Source organism: Macaca fascicularis, chromosome 8 (genome assembly GCF_037993035.2).
Source record: "Macaca fascicularis isolate 582-1 chromosome 8, T2T-MFA8v1.1".
In the NCBI taxonomy this organism is placed as follows: Eukaryota; Metazoa; Chordata; class Mammalia; order Primates; family Cercopithecidae; genus Macaca; species Macaca fascicularis.
The window spans coordinates 41,087,297-41,108,179 of record NC_088382.1 but is presented as its reverse complement, the minus strand read 5'-3'; the positions used below and the strand labels follow the sequence as shown (position 1 = coordinate 41,108,179).

Sequence of the window (20,883 nt, the reverse complement as noted above, 5' to 3'; positions counted from 1 at the left end):
GCTTAGAGAAATTAAGAGATTGTCTAAGATCACGAAGATGATAAATTGCAAAGGCAGAGTTCAAATGATCCCAAGTCTATTTCTTTTTTATACTGAATGAGTTAGAAAATGATTCAATTTCACACACACACACACACACACACACACACACACACACACACACACACACCACATTTATTTCACATGGAACCTTTCAGGAATGTAGATCAGTGGTCAGAAATTGTGAGACTTTTCTAATTAAATCGGGCCAGTTCATTTTGCAGTTGTAGGTTGAAGCAGGTTAAAAAATACTGTCACCTAGCAATCTATAGTTTTCTATTTCTATTGCTGTTTGTTGGGTCCTCTTATCAAGAAAATTGTTAGTGAGAGTGTCATTCCAAAGAGAGAAGAGACCCTTTCTTTCACAGGGGATTTGTAAGTCAATTTCACAATTAGACTTTTTAAGTCAATAACCAGGTTAACTCCAAAGGATTCAGGCAACTCTTAAAATCTTTTGCTTCAGTTCAGTTCAGTATCACAAGAGTAGAAGTTGCTGGAAAAAGTTTCTGTTTGATTTAAAGCTTATCTTTTTTACTTTAGGCTCTAAAACACGGAATAGAAATAATCTTTTAGAATGTTTGATTCCAGTAAGATTTTGGTGAGCTTATGGGAAGAGGAATGAACTGTATCCTTAGTTATTAAGGGGGCTCAGAAATTTTTCCTCTTTTCTTTTTTTTCAATTGCAAAAACCCAGGATTGGTGCCTTCTGAGAACAAAAGCATATTTGCCTGGGGCCAATGATATTTCTTCAAGGCAATTGGGTAAAGGGATCAAAGAGCCATCAGGAAAAAAATTGAGTTGAAAGTCAGCTAGGGGGCACCTAAAGGTCATTTTGTGATTACATGTTTTTATAGCTTTATTGAGATATAATCGACATATAATAAACTGTTCATAAAGTCTACAATTTACGTTTTGACTTGCAAACACCTGTGAAGCCATTACCACAATCAGTATGATGAACACATGCATCATGGCTCCAAATTTCCTCATGCCTCTTTGTAATTTCTCCATCTTACACCCCTTTGGGACACCCCCTTTTCGATTCTCAAAAGACCACTGATCTGCTTTTGCCACTCTAGTGTGCATTTTGTAGAATTTTATATGCATGGAATTGTACAGTATGTACCCTTTTTAGGAGGGGAGGGTCTGGCTTTTTTGAAAACCCAGAATAATTATTTTGAGATTCATCCATGTTGTTGAGTCTATCAAGAGTTCATTCCTTTTTATTGCTGTGTAGTGTTTCAATGTATAGCTATACAACAATTTGTTTATCCACTCACCTGTTGATGGACAGATAGCTTATTGCCTATGATTTTAATCCAACTCATTTATTTTACTTGTAGAGAAGTCCAAGGAGAAGACGTCTCCAGAAAGGGGGCTTGGCTAAGGTTCCTACTGCATTTGGGGGATGATGAGAAGAGTAGCCTGTGACCCTGAGATTGTGTTCCAACAAGTCTGGCAGTTGCATTTTGGCTTTGGCCTGATGTGCCTGGGATGACCTTTCCTTTGACATCTCTAACCCTCCCTCCAACTCTGAATTTATAATAACATTAGGAATTTTTTTTAAAAGACTGTATGAAATTTTATCTACATATACTTATCTACATATCTCTCCATGTCATTGATAGACTTCTTTTTTGTTATACATAAGAGAAACCTTGTATACGGCGATGTGAGTCTCAGAGGATAAGGTAACCCATGTTTATTCTAGGCCAATCTTTTTTCACCTGGTTTCTTAATCTCATCCCTCCTCTTTCCTCAGGGACCTAGAGCCTTTAATTATCTCCTCTTTCTACCAGTTCTTTAGCCACAGCCTATAATCTTGTGCAATTTCTCCACGCCCTTCCCTGTAAGCCTCTCCGTTGATCCTATGTAAGCCTCTAGTTCTTACCTGATTTGTCTCCTTCCCTTTGAGCAAAGTTTCTTGAAAAAGTAGCCTACACTTGATGTCATTACTTCCTCACTTTCCATTCCCTTGTTCTTAACCCTTCAGTCGCCTTCTCTGATGCACGTGGTGCTGTTGATTGGTTCCCTGAATTCTTAGACTCTTCCTCTCTTGGCCTCTGTGAATGATTCCCTCCCTCCTGGGTTTCCGTCTACTTGTCTGAGTGTTCCTATTTTTAATCTCTGCTTGAACTCATCTTCAACTATTCCTCAGAACTCTGTCCTTGACCTACTGCTCTTCTTTCTTTTCCTTTTTTTTTGTGTGACGGTTTTGCTCTTGTCACCCAAGCTGGAGTGCAATGGGGCAATCTCAGCTCACTGCAACCTCTGCCTCCTGGGTTCAAGTGATTCTCCTGCCTCAGTCTCCCGAGTAGCTGGAATTACAGGTGCCCACCACCATGCCCGGCTAATTTTTGTATTTTTAGTAGAGATGAGATTTTGCCTTGTTGGCCAGGCTGGTCTTGAATGCCTGACCTCAAGTGATCCACCCACCTTGACCTCCCAAAGTGCTGGGATTACAGGGGTGAGCCACTGTGCCCGGCCCCTACTGCTCTTCTTTTCTCTATCTTCTCTTTCTGGAAGGCCTCTTGTGTTCTCCGTATTCTAATTATGTGGTCGCTGGTGATGCTTCTAAATGCATATTGATAACCACAAGCTACATACTAGAATACCATTTCTTTGGATTTTAGACAGGGAGAAATGGGTCATCTCTAAAACGGAACTCATAGTTCCCTTCAAATATCTTCCTCCCCCTAAAGATGCCACCATTCACTCAACCATCCAGGCTAGACACTCAGCCACTGTCTTTAATCTGCCCCATCCATCGTAATTATTCCTTGACCCTGTACTTTCCTCTCCAGGCAGTTCAGGGCTTTATCACCTGGATTATTGTAATAATCTAATGTTAACCATCTCCTCACCCCCACCTTCCATTTGCCCTTAAATCAGTGTGTTGTCCACAGTGTACCCCATGTGTTCTTTGATGGATACCTTTTCTGCTTAAAAACACCATAATAGGCTTCCTACAGAAAAAAGTTCAAATCCTCTTAACTTTTCATATAAGATTTTTAATGATGTGATCCCCTACCTATACCTACAGCTTTTATGATCTTATTCTGCAGTCTTTTTTTTTTTATTTTGCTAGACCAGCTCTTATTCACCTATCTTTCTTTCTTCTTTTTCTTTTTTTTTTTCCCTCTGTCGCCCAGGCCAGGCTGGAGTGTAGTGGTGCGATCTCGGCTCACTGCAACCTCCGCCTCCTGGGTTCAAGCGATTTTCCTGCCTCAGCACCCCGGGTAGCTGGGATTACAGGCGTGTGCCACCATGCCTGCCTAATTTTTGTATTTTTAGTAGAGACGGGGTTTACACCATGTTGGCCAGGCTGGTCTCGAACTCCTGACCTCAAGTGATCCAGCCACCTAGGTCTCCCAAAGTGCTGGGATTACAGACGTGAGCCACTGTGCCCAGCCTTATTCATCTTTGAAGACCCTTATAAGTGTTTCTTATCTGTGTCCACAATATCCTGTGTATTCTTGTCTTACAGCACTGATTATAATCCACTGAAACATTCTAGTTTTTGTCTGTGCTTCTTACAAGACTGTAAGATCTGCGAGGGCAGGAGCTTCGTCTGTTCATTTTTGTACCCGTCCCACCCCCCGAAGGTCTAACATAATTCTGGCATACAATAAGCACTCAATAAGTGTTTGTCAACAAAAATAATAAACATCCCATGACCTTTTAGAATGTAAAAGCGCTGTCAGTTACACCAGCTCATTGAATGCTCGTAATAGTCCATGAGGGTAATAGCACCACAACTCCACTTCACAGATAAGGATACACAGGAGAGAGGGCCTCAGCCATTCCTCAAGGTCACAGGCAGATCAACTGATTGTAAATCCAGTGTTTTTTTCCCTTACATTTCTGATTTTGGAAAATGTCAGTGTGTTAGGACAGAGATTTAGTTTGACCCTGTAAACATTTATTGAAACAACTATTATCTATGAGCCACAATCCTAAGTGTGAAAGCAATGAAGGAGAGTGGAGAAGACCACTTATGCCTAGTAAGGTTCTAGATACTCACAGTCTCCCTCCCTCCCTTCCTTCCTTCCTCCCTCTCTCTTGCTCCCTCCCTCGCTTTCTTCCTTCCCCCTCTCTCTTTTATTTTATTTACTTAGTTGAGATCCAGGGACTCTGTCACTCAGGCTGGAGTACAGTGGCACAATCATAGCTCACTGCAGCCTTGAACTCCTCGGCTCAAGTGATCATCCTGTCTCGGCCTCCTGAGTAGCTAGGATTACAGATGCACGCCACCATGCCTGGCTGTATTTCTGTAGAGATGCGGTCTCACTGTGTTATCCAGGGCAGGTCTTAAACTCCTGGCCTTGAGCAATCCTCCTGCATTGGTCTTCCAAAGTGCGGAGATCATAGGCGTGAGCCACCGTGCCTGGCCCTTCCTTCTTTTCTTTCATTCTTTCTTTTTCTCTTTCTCTCTTTTTTTCCACGCTGTGGAGTAGAGGGGCTGGCTTGTGCATTGTAGGACATTTAACAGATTCTCTGGCCTCTATCCCTAGATGCTGGTAGCAACACCCCCATCTCGTTGTGACAAGCAAATATGTCTTCAGGCATTGCCAAATGTCCCCAGTCGTGTGTGCGTGAGACAAATTTGCCCCTAGCTGAGAACCACTGTGGTGTGGATAGACTTAAAAAGGAGGGGATTAAGAATAAGAGGGCAAGCTTTGCTTCCCAAAGTGTGGCAGGTGTTACATGGATGCAGTTCTGTATGGGCTAAGAGTCAGGGGAGTAGGGGAGGGAGAGAAGGAGATGTTAGGAGTGTGTCTGCATGGAAGCAGAGGCCAAAAGGAGTTCTGGAAGAAGATAGAAGATGGGCGAGTGGTGTTGAAGGGTGGGGTCCTAGAGAACCCATGAGAATAGGAACGTTGGCTATGTAATGGGAGAGGAAGAAGTTGTGTGTGTGTGTGTGTGTGTGTGTGTGTGTGTGATCTACATCTCAGCTCATCCTACCCAACCAAATTCTAAAGAGGAGAGTCAGTTGTTCTTTGGAAGACCAGACTTGGGGAGAAGCCAGGCTATAAATCCTGGAGGGGAGGACTTTACTGCCACTTAGAAATCAGGCCTGAAACACCCATAATGTTTGTCAGTCCACATTTTAGTGTTCTTAAGTAAGTGTGCAGGGTGTGGGGGATGAAATATGGCAGGTATTTGATTTAAAAAGCCTGCACAGATTTAATGTCCTGATAAAATGTATTAAATCTTTTAAGGTTTTAATGAATCTAGTATGTGTTTCATAAATCAAGAACTCTGCTAAGCCGTCTTCTGGTTTAATAAGAGTAAACTAGGAAATTGCTCTGAGCAGAAGCAAAATACATTTATATCACACTGAAAAGTAATAGATTTTTAAGCTGAGGGGGTCTTTCTGGGCTTTTTATGCTGTTTGCTTATTATGTTGCTCCAATTCCTTCAAATATTAAACCACAGGCAAACATGTGCTTAACCATATCAAGATGTGAACTAGCACAAAGGTAAATATTATTTGTAAGAGAGCAGAAAACAAAGCCAGTATTTCCTTACCCTTAGACCTAGGACGACGTTGATTTCTGCACTGACACCTGGCTTTGTGTATCTAGGTGTAAGGTGGTTGGTTAAAAATCATTATTAACTATTATTAAATCACCTTTCCCAAGTTCTCTCACTCCTCCATCCTCACCCCCTTAGCACATCTGCCAGATTGAAGCCGTGAGTGTATAAAATACTTCTTGAATTTTACAGCTGGCTGTGGAATGGCCTTGTTAAACCTGCTGGCCAGAGTGTCCAAAGCAAGTGTTCAGAGATCCTTCTGTCATCTTAAACCCAAGGGCCGAAATGTTCGCTTTCGTTCTTTTTCCTTCCTTCCAGCTCCATTGCTCAAGCTCGAGTGGGAATGGGAAAGGGGCTTTTGGGGGTGTGGGTGTAACAGATGGGTATCTCTGAGCAGGCTGGGGCTTGAAGCCTCACTACCCAGCTTCCTTGGTGGATGGGCAAGATTCTGGGGTGAGATGGTGGTTCAGAGAGTTGGGGGGAGGTGGTGTTGGAGGAATGAAGGGGGGTGGGGCTTGAACATTCCAGTGCACAAAAGCTGGCAGGGCTTGTGAGCTCTGCAGGGGAGGGAGCGGGCCCGTAAAGCTCAGTGTGGAGAAGCCTGTCCAACCTCATTAGCTGTCACGGGCAACAATACTGATCTGGCAATAGAGGCGATTCCAAACCTGTTGGTCATTAATCACCCGCCTGACAGTTGCGAATGGAAGTGGAAAAACCTCATCCCCCCTCCACCCTTCCCCTCCTCCTGGGCCCAGCTCTGGAGTTTAGAGTTACCTCTTGGTGTATCTGTGGTTCGCGGCTGTGTGCTGGGTCCTTCCCCCTTGGCTTTTTTAGGGGGTCGTTTTCAGCACGGAGAGGCTACAGGTTGGCCAGAGGCTGGCAGACAGTGATTCGGGGCACAGAGACTGGGGAGCAAGAAAATGAAAGGTAGTGGCCTCCGGAGTGGGGACCTCGGCTGTGACCCCTCTGGGATCTAGGGCTGGGACTTGGCAAGCTCGTGGAGTCAGGGAAGGCTGTCATGAGCACCCAGGCCTCATCTTTCCACACCCGCCCCCTCGTTCCCTGGCACACCCTTCTCTCCCTCCTTCAGCCACTAGGTGCCAACATATTTTCCTTTATGTTCCTTTTCCCTGCCCTTCCCACCCTCCCTTCCCTTCCCTTCCCTTCCCACCCTCCCTTCCCTTCCCTTCCCTTCCCACTATTCCCAAATAAGCAGATCCTGCTCGCAGGAAAAGTTTTCATCTCAGTTTTTTCGGTCTCACTCTGAATTTAAGCCTCGTTTCCTTTCTCAGAGGAGCTCGGCTTTTCAGCCCCATCTCTAGCTGTGGCAGAGGGGAAGAGTGATGTTTGGTAATAGTGATATTGATACTTCATGTGTGAGAGTGCAGTCAGGGCAGTGGGAAGAGAGGCCTGGTCTGCACAGGTGCCTCTGAAATCAATCAACAGGAAGTGCTGCTTAGTTTCTTGGTCTGTCTCTAAGTTTTCTACATAAAGGAGGGAGGAGAGGAGAGATGGAGCAGAGGACATCTACAGACCGGACTAGGATGAGGACTTCTGTCACTTTCTTTTTTTTTGAGACAGAGTCTCGCTCTGTCGCCCAGGCTGGAGTGCAGTAGCGTGATCTTGGCTCACTGCCTCCCAGGTTCAAGTGATTCTCCTGCCTTAGCCTCCGGAGTAGTTGGGACTACAGGCACCCACCACCACGCCCGGCTAATTTTGTCACTCAAGTTTCTTGCATACTCTTCAGTGCATGTGAGCCAGGTTACATTTAAGAGAGAAGATTCAACTTCTGCTCAGTTTCCTAGGATATAGAGGGAACAGGAGTGTAAGGAATTAGCCAGGAATTCCTGAAAGAGTAATGTCAAGATAATTTACACACTTCTTAGCTCTTCTGCTGGGCAGGCATGAGCGAGTAACCTGAGTGCTAATAACCAAGGAAGGAGAGAAATTGCAACAAAAATTGTCAAGTGGTCTACACGAGTCCTCTAGGTTTTCCAAATGTCTCTGCATTCCGTGGGTGCAGATGACCCCTGGCCTTGGCCACATTTGTTGGTGCCTTCTGCTCTCTCCATAGCTTCTCTGACCTCTTGCTACTCATTATAGCATTAGGCAGAGGATGGACACATCTGTCCACAGTTCATCCGTCCAGGCTACCCTGACAAAGACAAATTCCCATGACAAACTCATAGGAAAAAAATGGAAAGGAGGGATAGTCACAACTACAGCATTTTAGGCCGGCTTCCCAATTTATCATATACCCCTTTATCCTTTTGTTTTTTTGAGACAGAGTCTTGCTCTGTCACCCAGTCTGGGGGTCTTGCTCTGCCACCCAGGCTGGAGTGCAGTGGCACAATCTCAAATCACTACAATCTCCGCCTCCCAGGTTCAAGTTATTCTTGTCCCTCAGCCTCCTGAGTAGCTGGGACTATAGCTGTGGGCCACCATGCCCCGCTAATTTTTGTATTTTTTAGTAGAGATGGGGTTTTGGTATGTTAGCCATGTTGGTCTCAAACTCCTGGCCTCAAGTGATCCACCCGCCTGGGCCTTCCAAAGTGCTGGGATTACAGGCATGAGCCACCACGCCTGGCCTCCTTATGTTTTCTCTAATACAATGATTGTTCTTAATTCCAGCTACACATTAGAATCACTTGGCGATGCCTGGGCCACATTCCCTGATAATCTGATAACATTAGTCTGGGGTAAGGTCCCCAAAAGGAGATTTTTTTTTTTTGAGTCGGGGTCTCATTCTGTTGCTGAGGCTGGGGTGCAGTGGTCTCATTATAGCTCACTGCAGCCTCAAATTCTTGGGCTCAAACAGTCCTCCCACCTCAGCCTCTCGAGTAGCTGGGACTACAGACATGCACCACCACACTTGGCTAATTTGTAATTTTTTTGTGGAGATAGGGTCTTGCTTTGTTGCCCAGGCTGCTCTTGAACTCTTGGGCTCAAGTGATCCTCCCTCTGCCTCCCAAAGTGCTGGGATTGCAGTCATGAGGCATTATGCCCAGCCAGGGAATTTTTGTTTTTGAGACAGGGTCTTGCTTTATTACCTAGGCTAGAGTGCAGTGGCACAGTCACAGCTCACTGAAGCCTCTACCTCCCAGGCTCAATTGATCCCACCACCTTAGCCTCCTCAGTAGCTGGGACTACAGGCACGTGCCACCATGCCCAGCTAATTTTTGTATTTTTAGTAGAGGTAGGATTTCGCCATGTTGCCCAGGCTGGTCTTGAATTCCTGGTCTCAAGCAATCCACCGCCTCGGCTTCTCAAAGTACTGGGATTACAGGGTTAAGCCACTGTGCCCAGCCAGAGATATTTGGGAAAAGCTCTTCAGGTAATACCAGCCTCAGCTTGGGCTGAGAAGACTGGTGTCATATTTGTAAACTCATCATGGCAGTTCACACCATGGTATCTTTGTTTTTGAGATTTACCTCTCCTGAAAGCCACCTTCCTTTTTTCTCTGCCTATTGAGTAACCGCTTGGTGCCACATGTACTAGGTGCCACTACTTGTGCTGTGCTTGGCACTATTTATTTATTGTTTATTTTTTGAGATGGAGTCTCGTTCTGTCACCCAGGCTGGATTGCAGTGGTGCAAGCTCAGCTCACTGCAACCTCTGTCTCCCAGGTTCTAGCGATTCTCCTGCCTCTGCCTCCCGAGTAGCTGGGACTACAGGCGTGCACCACCACGCCTGGTTAAGTTTTTGTATTTTTAGTAGAGATGGGGTTTCACCATGTTGGCCAGACTGGTCTGGAACTCCTAACCTCAGGTGATCCACCCGCCTCAGCCTGTCAAAGTGCAAGGATTATAGGCATGAGCCACCGTGCCCAGCCCTTGGCCCTGTTTAGAAGAGAGAAGCAAAAGATGTGGTTCTTAGCTGGGGAAATGACATGCGCACACACAGAACAGTGCTATGTAAAGGCTAAATGATCTGAAACAAAATATAGGAGCTACAGGGGCTCAGAGGAGGGCTGGAGTAATCAGGGAAAGTGGTGAGGAGGAAGGGGACTCGGGTGGATGGCATTTAGGTAAGTGTGCAGGAAAGGCGGGGGACTTCAGGCAGAGGGCCAGCGTGAGCAGATGAGTAGAGGCTGGAACAGCACGGCCTGTGCTAGGGACAAGGAGAGGGTTTGCTTGACTAGATGGGAGGCTCAGCTCAGGTCCTTTCTCCTCCTGCAGCCAGCACTCATCCGTCCAGGGTTCCTGCAGCATCACTGCAAGTTCCACTTAGTCCTGGACTGCTGTGTACTGCTCAGTCACTTTCATGTGTATGTCACTAGTTATCTCAATCAGATATACAAGCAACTGGAAGGCAGGGAGTATACTTTATATAAGTTGGGACTTATTCAACACAATGCAATGCAATTCAAGTCAGTTCAACTTGATGCAATCCAATCCAATTCAATTCAACATGTTTTTATTGAGTACCAGCTATGCGCCTGTTCTAGGCTTTTGAAACTCAATTAAACAGACAAAGATACTGGGCTTCCTGAGCTTAGTTCTCACAGGAGCATACAGACAAAAAGACATACTATAAATAATATTAGATAAATTAGATATTATGGTAGAAGGTGATAAACACCAGGGAATAAATGAGAAGAAGGCCAGGGTCCTGGGGCTAAGGAGTGAGTGTGTCCATGCATGTCTGTGTGTCATTAAATGGAAGTTATTAAGTGGAAGGTATTAAGCAGAAGACATTACAAAAAAGAAGGCACTATTAATAGAGGTATTAAATAGAAAGTCAGGGTATGTCTCGTTAAGAAGGTGATAATTTACCAAAAACATAAAGGAAATGATGGGGCTGGCCAAGTGGATTTCTGGAAGAGAAGTTTCCAAACAGAGGACAGCTAGAGAATGGTCCTAAACAGGAGCATCCTAGTGTGTTTGAGGAATGGCAGGGAGGCCATGTGGTTGGAGCCAAAGCTGGTGAAGGAGATGGTGGGGTGGAAGGAGATTGGAGAGGGCCCAGGGAGCTAGGTCTTAGGAGCCACCCTGTGGACTTTGGCCACTCCTCCAAATGAGATGGGAGCTCTCGCGGGTTTTCAAACCAACGAGCAACTTCTGTTTCTAAAAGATCTTTTGGCTGCAGTGTTGAGAATAGATGATGGGAGTTGGGAGGTGGAGAGTAGGACCAGGGTAGAAGAAGATCTGTTAAGAGACTGATTTTTACAGACACAGCTGAACCTGTGCAACTCAGAGAAAGAAGACCTTCAGCGGATTCATGTTGGAAGGCCACACAGGACTATCATGTGCTCTTTAAGAACTTCACTATAAGACACACATTATTTAGATTTTTGACCTGACTGAATAAGCCTGATCATCCAGCTTATTCACCAGGGCTGGCTTCAGGAGAGACATTTCCCCTGCTAATCACCACATAAAGATTTGTAATTGTCAATTAAAAATCTGATGGTTTAAAGATAGCGTTCAAAACGTTCCAAAGAGTTTTGAGCAACACAACATATTAGAATGAGTGTATCTCCTTCCAAAGGGACATTTCAAATGGGACAATATTTATTTTGATATCTGAGTTCTGCTATGTTTACTTTAAAAATTTTAGTACTTTATAGTATCTCTTCTGTGTTCTCTAACTATTGAGTGGAGGGTTGGCATTCAGCACACAGTATACTTAAGAAGAGCCTGGGGAATGGAACTAAGCCTTGGGCGTGTTGATATGTGTTTATTTGCAAGGCAGTATTAAAAATTCCATTTGAATTTCCAAATACAACTAATTTTGAGGGACCAAACTACTTTTTTTCCTTGAAAGAAGTAAGATATATTTAAAAGAGGTTCTTTCCCTTCCCCTCCTAAGAAGTAAAGGTAACTGCTTTTCTGTTAAGCTTCTTACTAGTCCATTTAAATGAATGAGCAGCCAGGGGGGTGATCAGTCTGTCCCCAAGTCAACAACATTACTGAGCAGCTTCCGTGGGTGTTAGTTATTGAGAGGGGATTTAAAAAATAGAGAGGCTGGGTGCAGTGGCTCATGCCTGTAATATCAGCACTTCGGGAGGCCAAGGTGGGCAGATCACCTGAGGTGAGGAGTTTGAGACCAGCCTAGCCAACATAGTGAAACCCTGTCTCTACTAAAAATACAAAAATTAGCCCGGCATGGTGGTGCACACCTGTAAGCCCAGCTACTCAAGAGGCTGAGGCAGGAAAATCACTTGAACCTGGGAGGCGGAGGTTGCAGAGAGCCAAGATCACGCCACTGCACTCCGGCCTGGGTGACAGAGCGAGATGCCATCTCAAACAACAACAATAACAACAAAAAAACCAAAAAACAACAACAAAAAACCACCTCCATTTTGCCCTCATGTTGCTCCCAATCTGGCAGGGAAAACAGACCATGAAACAAAACAACACTAGAAGGACACATACTGCTGGGGGATTAGAGAAAAGAAGATTCTTGGCCAGGTGTGGTGGCTCATGCCTGTCATCCCAGCACTTTGGGAGGCCAAGGCAGGAGGACTGCTTGAGGCCAGGAGTTTGAGATCAACCTGGGCAACATGAGAAAACCCAGTTTCTACAAAAAAAAATCCAAAAAGTTAGCCAGGCGTGGTAGTACATGGCTGTAGTCTCAGCTACTTGGGAGGCTGAAGTGGGAGGATCTCTTGAGCCCAGGAGGTTGAGGCTGCAGTGAGTGGTGATTGCACCACTGCACTCCAGCCTGGGTGACAGAGCAAGACTCTGTCTCAAAAAAATAGATAAAACTAAAAAAGAAAAGGAGACTTCTTATTCCTCTGTGTGTCATATATATGTGTAGTTTTAAACCTTTTCAATGTTTTATAACATCCATGATCTCATTTCATTTAGGCCCAGTGATAATTCTCTGAAATAAAGTCACAGAGAGTCACAGCTGCAGAGGACCTCAGAGATCATCCATTTTATCCAATCCCTTGATTCTATATGGAGGAAACCGAGGCACGGATATGGAAGGTGCTTTGTCATGGTCACACAGAAGCAGAGGAGCTGGAACGGGAACCGGGGCCCTTGGTTCTATCCACATTCTTTCCTACACTTTCAGAATGGGGAGGGCAATTGGATTGAGGCCACAGGAGCATTTAATGAAGCTGAGAGGAGCCCAGGTGGGGACAAGGTGATGGTTCAGGACGAGGATTTGGGAGGTGGGGTCACTGCAGGGACATCCGGAGGCCCAGAGTCACACGGGGAAACATTAGCTTTTAATTAGCATTTTCTGAGGCTGCCCCTCCCACAGTTAGGGTGTCTGGAGCGGGGGAATCAAGCCGGCAAGGAATGCCTGCTGGAATGAAGGCGGCCAGCGGTCATTACAGGGGGCCTTAGTCATGAACGGAATTCCTCAGCGTGGGGCGCTGACGTTCCAACCACTGGCTGGGAGCAAAGGCCTGCACGTGGGACACCCCAGGAGCAAGGTGCTCGCCCCTTCCTGTGACCCGAGCCCTCCAGCGCACGGGTGGCGAAGCATTGCAGAGCCACCCAGGACCTTTCAGCTGCGGCCAGGCCCAGGCCCAAGTGCTCAGGCCCAATAATGTCCTGCTGTCCTGCCACGCCCCATGCCCCAAGGCGTCCCAGCCCTGGTTCAGGGGCCATGCAGGGAAGTGAGGCAGGGAAGGCATGGGGAACCCTGGTCTCCTGGGAGGAAAGGAGACCCAGTGGCATTTATTATTTGTTTAGTTTAGTTTTTTAGAGATAGGACCTCTAAATCCAACTAATTAGCAAACACATACACAATTTTTTTTTTTTTTTTTTGAGATGGAGTCTTGCTCGGTCACCCAGGCTGGAGTGCAGTGGTGCATTCTCGGCTCACTGCAACCTCTGCCTCCTGCATTTAAGCGATTCTTCTGCCTCAGCCTCCCGAGTGGCTGGGATTACAGGTGCTTGCCACCACGCCAGGCTAATTTTTTGTATTTTTAGTAGAGACAAGGTTTCACCATGTTGGCCAGGCTGGTGTTGAACTCCTGACCTTCAGCGATTCTCCTGCCTCGCCCTCCCAAAGTGCTGGGATTATAGGCGTGAGCCACCGCGCCTGGGCTCTACGCAATATATATATATATATATATATATATATTTTTTTTTTAAACAGAGTTTCGCCCTTGTTGCCCAGGCTGGAATGCAATGGCGTGATCTCAGTTCACCGCAAACTCCACCTCCCGAGTTCAAGCGATTCTCTTGCCTCAACCTCCGGAGTAGCTGGGATTATAGGCATGTGCCACCCACATCTGGCTGTTTTTTGTATTTTTAGTAGAGATGGGGTTTCTGAGGTGATCCGCCCGCCTCAGCCTCCCAAAGTGTTGGGATTACAGGCGTGAGCCACTGCACCTGGCCACAATGATTTTTTAAAAAAATCAAAATATATATTTAAAATAGAGAAAAGTAGAAATAGCCTAAGAGTATCACGCAGTCATCAAAATGCTGAGGCTGTATGGAAAAAAAAGCTTAAAACATAATGGTTAGCAAAAAAAGGAGAATATTATATATACAGTGTTATGTGTATATATATGTATACACACATATGCCATGGTCATATCTATATTTATATATAAATATATACATATAAATGTATAATATATAAATATAAATATATATATATATATATAAAAAATGTACTCTATTCTTTTTTTTGAGTCAGGGTCTCACTCTGTCTCCCAGGCTGGAGTGCAGTAGTACAATCACAGCTCACTGCAGCCTCAACCTCTTGGGCTCAAGCAATCGTCCAACCTCAGGCTCCGGAATAGCTGGGACTTCAGGCATGCGTCACTGCACCTGGCAATTTTTTTTGTTTTAATAGCGATCGGGTCTTGGGATGTTGTCTACACTGGCCTTGATCTCCTGGCCTCAAGCAATCCTTCTGCCTCAGGCCTCCCAAAGCACTGGGATTACAGGCGTGAACCATCACACCTGGCTGTGTTTCTTGTAGTAGCAAAGTGGACACATGTTGGGACTACCAGACACCAGGTCAGGCCTGGCTTTTGTGTGTGGCTTCTTGACCATGGCATTTACAGCAGCACTCCTCACACTTGAACTTGACTTAGGGGATTTTGTCAAAATGCAGATTTAGAGTCATGGATCGGGATGGGGCCTGTGAGTCTACATTCCATTTTAACAAGTTTCATTTTTTGGTCGGGCGCTGTGGCTCAAGCCTATAATCCCAGAACTTTGGGAGGCTGAGGTGGGCAGATCACTTGAAGCCAGGAGTTTGAGACCAGCTTGGTCAATGTGGTGAAATCCCGTCTCTATGAGAAATACAAAAATTAGCTGGGTGAGGTGGTGCACGCCTGTAGTCCCAACCACTTGGGAGGCTGAGGCACAAGAATCGCTTGAACCCAGTAAGTGGAGGCTGCAATGAGCCTGGGCCACTGCACTCTAGCCTGTGTGATATAGCAAGACTCTGTCTCCAAAAAAAAAGTTTTATTTTTTAATTGGCACCTAATAATTGTACATATTTATGGGGTCCATATGATGTTTTGATAACTGCATACAATGTGTCATGATCAAATCAGGGTAATCTGCATATCCATCACCTCAAACATTTATCATGTCTTTGTGTTGGGAACATTCCAAATCCTGCCTTGTAGCTATTTGAAAATATACAATACATTCTTGTTAATGGTCATCACCCTACATTGCTATAGAACACTAGGATTTATTCCTGCTCTCTCCTATGTAGCTGTAACTTTGTGTCTGTTAGCCAACCTCTCCCTCCCCAACCCCTGCCCTCCCCACGCCTCTAGCGACCACAGTTCTACTGAGTGCATTTCTAACGGGCTTCCAGGCTGGGCATGGTGGCTCACGCCTGTAATCCCAGCACTTTGGGAGGCTAAGGCGGGTGGATCACCTGAGGTCAGGAGTTCCAGACTAGCATGGGCAACATGGTGAAACCCTGTCTGTACTAAAATGCAAAAAAAATTAGCCGGGAGTGATGGTGCATGTCTGTAATCCCAGCTACTTGAGAGGCTAGGCAGGATAATCACTTGAACCCAGGAGGCAGAGGTTGCAGTGAGCTGAGATTGTGCCATTGCACTCCAGCCTTGGCGACAAGAGCAAAACTCTGTCTCAAAACAGAATAAAATAAAATAAAGGGCTTCCAGGTGATGGTGACACTACTGGTTTGAAAGCCATACTTAGAGGAATGAGCCTTTCAAAGGGGAGTCCATGGGAATGAATTCATCCCAAACCTCACCTGAATAAAGGTCTTCTCAGTGCTTTCCACTGAGGGTCCCATTTTTCGGACCCCTTTGCATGCTCCCTACCTTTTCTGGATGCTTGGGTCCCCGCTGACCCCTCCAAGCACTTGCGGCACTCACTGTCTGCTCTGTTCGCTTGGTCCCTTTAGCATCCCACGTCTCTGCTGCTTTGAGTGCCTTTGTTACGAACACTTCCTGCACAAGGTGGCCAGCTACCTGTGCCTCACTTGCTTCTGTTCTTGTAAGGTCCAGCCACGACACTGTGGGGACAGCCAGGATCCCACGAACACTGATTCCTTGACTCCATCTGCCCTTGTGCAGCCAACAGCTCCTTTCCTGGGCCCTGTCACCTTGCTCAGTTGGCCCAGAGAGCCCCTGCTGGGCCAGTCTCTCTGTCCCTATTGCCTGGGACTCTGTTTTTAGAACAATAAGGTGAATTCTGTTCATCTCCTAAGAAAGCATTGAGTTCCGGAATGGGGGAAACATACTTCTCTCTTGGCAGAGGAGGAACCACCCAGTCAGGCGGGCCAAGGCCCCATTGATCAGAGTCCAGTGAAAAAGTGGCTTCTCAGGAGCCCTGGATGCTGGCCCACTTCGAGACAACTTCTTCTTTCAACTTCCTTTCATGTGTTTTAACTTCACAAACATGCCAGTTTCCAGCTGCTCCTCAGAGACAGTGGTGGTGATGGTGGTGGGAAGGACACCGCGGCAGGGGTCAGACGGAGCGGGGGGGGGAGGGTGGTGGGGGGAGGTTTCACCCTATTAGGGACATTTCTGTTGGGGACCAAGGTTATCTCGCAGATGACTCATGCGATAACATGGTTACATGCATTAAAATATAGATGCCCACAAAGGGCACAATTACTCACAGAGACCTCGCCCCTTTCTTTTGCTCTTTATATCTCTCGATTCTCTCTCTCTTTCTCTCTCCCTTCCCCTCACACACACACACACACACACACACGCACACACACACAAATACTTAACCAATTAAGTCCGTCGAGTGCTATTTGCAGATGATGGTGTGGAATTGTGCTGGAGTTGTGTCCGGCCTCATTAAATGTCAGGATTAACAATACAGCAGTTGGCAATCAAGGCTGCTCTGTGGCTGTTAGTCATTAATCACCATCTGACAGTCCTGAATTGGAAACGAGGAGCCTGTTCACATGTGCTCTGTGTACCTAGTTACCCTCTTGGTAATCAGTCTCGGAAAAGTTTTCTTTGACTCCCTGCCTGCAAGGGCCTCTGTCCTGGCAAGGAGGCACAGGGTCACTGGGCTTTCTACCCTCTCCTCCTCCTCCTCCTCCTCCTCCTCACTGGGAAAAGAAGTTGAGGTCCTGAAAAAACAAGGGGAGAGAGAAGCGTATTGTTTTTGGCCTGCTCTTTCCCTCTTAGGCCTATTTTATGTAGCCTTGTTTTTATATTCTGGCCCAATGGCCAGGAAAATTCTTTTTCTCCCTGAAGAAATCCTAAAAGACAGCAGGGAGCTCGGTCCTGTTCCAAGAGCTGCTGGGGTAAGTTTGTAAAGTGCGGTCCTTCCCCAGCTGCTCAGGTGTGGACCTCTCTCGGCGAGAAGGGCCACTTGACTCATTTCAGGTATTGCTTCCAGCTACTTGGGCCTGACTTTGGGCAGGTCTTCTGGCTCCCTCTGCAAAATCGAGAGGAAGGACTAGTTTCTCTTTGGGGTCCATTCTCAGGACCTTGCTTTATTCATTCATTCATGCATTCAAGAAATATCTATTGAGAACCCGTTACCTGCCAGGCACAGACTGGGCACGGAGGCTACAGTAGCGAACACACGGGCATAGCCTGTGCCCTCATGGTGGTTGCCTTTGCGGGGGAGATAAGCATCTGCCACAGAACCCCATACTGTGGCAGGGAAGCACTCGAGCCCTGGACTCTCACTGTGCATTGCCTGGCTGCCAGGGCTTCCCAGGGTGTCAATCCTGAAGCTGCCCTTCCTGGGAAAATGTTCTTATTTCAGAGCCTGCCTGACCTGGCTCCTTCTCCCCTTCAATGGTCTCCTGTCTCATTCCCTTCAGATGCTGCCTCTGTTTTTCTAGAAGCTGGCTATTCCCAAACATGTTGGGGGGACACTGATGTATTAACAGGGCTGTCTTCTCCCTCCATCCCTTTCCTGGGCATGGATTATGGTGTTTTTTTCAGGATTTAATTCCTTAATTCCAAGGACTGACTCGAGGGCATCATTTCAGCTGCCATGGCGAGTTGGTAGAGATGGAGGTCACTGACCACCCTGTGCCCAGGGAGTCCTCTCTGCTTACCTCTAGGATTTGTAGCCATGCCTAGAGTCCTTAGTGTGAGTCCTCTTCCCCCAGGACCTTCCTTCCTGTTCTGGACAGGGGAGGCTGACTGGAGAAGAAAATCTTCTGCAATAGCCAGGCCTTGGGCCCTCGGTAGATGGCACGCCGTCTTCCTCTCCTTCCTGATCATGGCTACCTCTTCCTTTCCTTTCCTTTCCTTTCCTTTCCTTTCCTTTCCTTTCCTTTCCTCTCCTCTCCTCTCCTCTCCTCTCCTCTCCTCTCCTCTCCTCTCCTCTCCTCTCCTCTCCTCTCCTCTCCTCCCCTCCCCTCCCCTCCCTTTCCTTTCCTTCCTTTCCCTCTTTCTCTCTTTCTTTCTCTCTCCTTCCTTCCTTCCTTCCTTCCTTCCTTCCTTCCTTCCTTCCTCTCTTTCTTTCTCTGTTTCTCTCTCTCCCTCCCTTCCTCCCTGCCTTCTTTTCCTTCTTTTTCTTCTTTTCTTTCTATGGGGAGACTCCCACAAGATGCTCTCGTCACCCAGGTGGGAGTGCAGAGGCGCATTCTTGGCTCACTGCAACCTCCGCCTCCTGGGCTCAAGCAATTCTGCCTCAGCCTCCGGAGTAGCTGGGATTACAGGCACCCACCATCAGGCCTGGCTAATTTTTGTATTTTTAGTGGAGATGGGGTTTCACCATGTTGGTCAGGTTGCTCCTGACCTCCTGACCTGAGGTGATCCGCCCGCCTCAGCCTCCCAAAATGCTGGGATTACAGGCGTGAGCCATGGTGCCCGGCCTCTGATTACAGTTTCTATTGTTTCTCCTTTGAGTTTCACCCCCCAGGTCTCTTCCCTCACCCACCATATGACTTCAGTTCAAAGGCATTGACACAGCTTTTAGCCCTTTAGTGGTTTTTAATGAATGGAACACTGCAAGCATTTGTAGAGGCCCTACCGCATGACTGGCACCGTCCCAGGCACAGAGGACACACAGAGGAATAAAATGACTTTCTTGCCTTTAAGTAACATATGGCCCAGTGGAGGGAGAGGAGAGGCACTCTCAAAGAGAAGAACTGTCAGGGAGATAAGGAGTTCAGGATATACAAAGCAAGGGGAAACTGCGACTTCTCAGGGTAAAAATGAGAGCTGTGACTATGTGAGGAGGGGAGCTGAGGAAGAAGGAGCAACTCACTGCCAGAGCTCAGTGTCCAGGAAACAGTGAGTAGTTGCGCTTGGCTCTTGTCATGTGTTCTGGTAGGGGCAGTGGAAAGATACGTCGGGGACATCTGGAGAGGACTCAAGTACTAGGTGAAAAATTTGGCCCTATTAGACAACGCGGAGCCGGTGAAGGCCTATGCACCTCCAAAAGTAAGAAACACGCTCTTGTATATTTCATGAAACACTGTCTTTCTGGAAGAGAGAAGGCTTGAGTTGCTCTCCAGCTTCACACTCCCAGCAAGAACCTTGTACTTATAAACTGATTTGTGTGACGATTATTTGAATTTTTGTCTCCATGAGCAACTGTCTACACCACAGCTGTAGGAGTTGGACAAGTTCAGGCTCTTTCCTGGGGCTGCCCTGAAACTCACTGAGAGATCCCATCCTGTACAGACTCAGTCTCTGTTCCCCCACTCCCTTGCCTTGGTGCTCAGATGCCATGCCTTGACCACCCCGGTTTTTTTTTTTTTTTTTTTTGAGATGGAGTCTCACTCTGTCACCCAGGCTGGAGTGCAGTGGCACGATCTCGGCTCACTGCAACCTCTGCCTCCAGGGTTCAAGCGATTCTTTCACCTCAGACTCCTGAGTTGCTAGGACTATAGGTGCACACCACTACGCCCAGCTAATTTTTGTATTTTTAGTAGAGATGGGGTTTTACCATGTTGTCTAGGCTGGTCTCAAACTCCTGACCTCAAGTGAGCAGCCCACCTTGGTCTCCTAAAGTGTTGGAATTATAGGCGTGAGCCATTGTGCCTGGCAACCTGGACCACCCTTGGCTTCCTTTCCCACTCCCAGCTCTTCCTTCTTCTGGTTCCTCCTGGGCTTTGCTGAGTTACTGAATTTAGTTCTTCCATGAAGGCACAGCTGAAAGGGAAATCACCTTCACGACAGGGGAATCTGCCTGGGGTTCATGTGCGGCTTTCCCCAGCTTGACACACTCTTCTCTCTGTACCTGCCTTACCGCACTCACCCATCAGACCTCAGCTTCAATGCCGCATTCCTAAAGAGACTCTTCCTGACCTTAATCAGGAGGGGTCCCTTGTTGTACCCTCTGTGTGTGCACTACACAACACTTTGTACTTTTTCTTTGTCTCTACTACAACTTATAATTGTATATTGATTTGTTTACTTTTGTCTCCTTATTAGTCTGTAAGCTCCATAAAGGCAGGAGCTGCATGTCTTTTCTCTCACTATTATAGCCCCAGAATCTAGCCCAGTGCCTGGCGTGTAGTAGATGCTCAGTAAATGGTACTGAACAAATGAATGGGTGGTCTTGGGTCCATCTGTGGGCTGGATGATCTCAGAGCTGGTTGGGCATCTATCCAGTAGCTTGGGGTGGGGAAACCATATAATTTCCCCCTTTCTCTACCTTTCCATCTCTCTCTCTTCTTCCTTCATTCCTTTTTTTTTTTTTTTTTTTAAATGAGATGGAGTCTCGTTCTGTTGCCCAGGCTGGAGTGCAGTGGCGTGATCTCGGCTCACTGCAAACTCCACCTCCCGAGTTCATGCCATTCTTCTGCCTCAGCCTCCCGAGTAGCTGGGACTATGGGCGCCCGCCACCTCACCTGGCTATTTTTTTTTTTTTTGGTATTTTTATTAGAGACGGGGTTTCACTATGTTAGCCAGGATGGTCTTGATCTCCTGACCTTGTGATCCGCCCGCCTAGGCCTCCCAAA

The 20,883-nt window shown here is 46.7% G+C and overlaps 1 long non-coding RNA gene across 1 annotated transcript; it reads right to left on the bottom strand.

Moving 5' to 3' along the window:
- Window positions 1-108: 108 nt before the first annotated feature.
- LOC135964715 (uncharacterized) lies at window positions 109-16,154 on the bottom strand. Its single transcript, XR_010577252.1, has 3 exons — window positions 15,736-16,154; window positions 6,352-6,482; window positions 109-582 (listed from the first exon to the last, which is right to left on the bottom strand). It is a non-coding gene; the product is annotated as an uncharacterized lncRNA (long non-coding RNA).
- Window positions 16,155-20,883: the final 4,729 nt, after the last annotated feature.